The sequence below is a fragment of the Elephantulus edwardii genome, unplaced genomic scaffold (genome assembly GCF_000299155.1).
Source record: "Elephantulus edwardii isolate Elephantulus edwardi_28Jun2011 unplaced genomic scaffold, EleEdw1.0 scaffold00431, whole genome shotgun sequence".
NCBI lineage: Eukaryota > Metazoa > Chordata > Mammalia > Macroscelidea > Macroscelididae > Elephantulus > Elephantulus edwardii.
Genome location: NW_006400181.1, coordinates 50508 through 52534, shown reverse-complemented (window position 1 = coordinate 52534; position 2027 = coordinate 50508).

The following is a 2027-nucleotide window of genomic DNA, read 5'->3' as shown; positions in this document are numbered from 1 at the left end:
TTTTTTTTTTAAAAAAGGAGCAGACAATAGAGTGTGGAAATTATAGAACATAATGATTACTATGCAGACACAACCTTGTTTTCTGAAAGAGAGGAGGACTTGAAGCACTTGTTGCAGAAAATCAAGAAATGCAACCTTCAATATGAATTGCATCTCAATGTCAAGAAATCAAAGGTTCTTACCCCTAGATGATAGATAACATAATGATGGATGAAAAGAGATTGAAACTGCCAACAGCTTCATCTTGCTTGGTCCACAATTAACACCCTTGGTACCAGCAATCAGGAAATCAGGAAATGTATTGTACTGGGAAAGTCTGCAGCTCAGGACCTCTCCAAATTATTGAAGAGCAATGATGTTAGTTTGAGGACTAAGGTACGTCTGATTCAGGGCATGGTCTTTCTGATCACTTGCTATGCCTCTGAGAGCTGGACAATGAATAAGGAGAACAAAAGAAGAAGTGATGCCTTTGAGCTGTGGTGTTGGAGAAGACAGCTAAACATCACATGGACAGCCAAAAGAGCAAACAAATTTGTCTTGGAGAGGGTGGAGCCAGAGGGCTCTTTGGAGACAAAAATGATGAGGCTTCAGCTCATATACTTCAGGCATGTTGCTAGGATGGGCTATTCCTCGGAGTGGGATGTGATGCTCAGAAAGTTAGACGGTTGGTGAAGGAGAGAAAGACGTTTGACCAGGTTGATTCACATGATGACTGCCACAATGGACTTGATTGTGTCAGGAAGTGTGAGGATGGCACAGGATAGAAATACGGTTCAGATACGTAGTTTATAGAGTTGCTATGGATTGTATTCAACTTGATAGTACCTAGCAACAACAACAGTGACTGCCACAATGGACTCTAGTTTGTCAGGAAGTGTGAAGATGGCACAGGATATGACATGGTTCAGATCTGTTGTCCATAGGATTGCTATGAGTTGTACTCAACTCAATGGACCTAACAAAAAGAACAATTAATATCACAGGCAAATAAAATCTAGAAAATTAACAAAAAAGGCTAAAATGGTATAATTACAGAGAACTTCCAGAAAATCAAGATAGATTCAGAAGAGGCCAATAGTACAAGGGATATCATAGCTGATGTCAGATGGATCTTGAATGATAGTAGAGAACACCAGAAAGATTTAGTTGCATTTTATTGATCACACAAAGACATTTGACTGTCTAGAGCAAATTTTAGGAATCCTAAAACATTTAATTCCATTATCCATCTCTCTCTTTTTTTTTTTACTTTGAGTTTTGTTTATTATTTTAGCTTCTTTTTTTCCATTTTTTTATTAAATAGCATTCAGATTATTACAAATATTTAGTATTAGCTGCCCATATTCCCCCCTTTTGTTTTTCTACTAATTATGTTATCATCTAGATGAGCATCATTCTCCATCTCTAATGTGTATGGTTAGTAAATGATCCCTAAAATTGGACCATGAGAAGAAGAATGTGGCATCAAGACCCGAGGAAGAGTCATCAACTACCTGTGCTATCCAGATAACACAAACTTCCTGGTATAAACTGAAGAACACCTGAAGCACTTTACTGTTGAAGTCAAAGACTACATCCTTCAACATGGACTAAATTTCAATTTCAAGGATAATTCATCTGGCTTTTCCTTTTAATATTTAAAAAAAATGTTTACTGAAGAATGTACATTTGTCCACTTGCCAACATTACTGAGACTAGAATAACATTTTGTTTTCTTTTGTTTCCCATTGCAAACAGCTATCTCAACAAACTTAGTCCTTGACAGTAAAATATATTGCCCAGTCTTGATATAAAGACCACTGGTATTGCTGGTACATCGTCTTCTTCAAAGAGGGTGTATTTATTGATCCAAATTTGGACTAAAAATGGACTATAAATGTCTAGAATCAATTATATTTTATCTCAGATTTTCTGATGATTTATCTAATATTAATTTGTCTTTGTTGTGTGTTGTCTAGTTGGAACCTGCCATAACTGACCCTCTAGCAGATTTTCAGAAGCAGTAAGTCACATGGAAGAAATTGTCT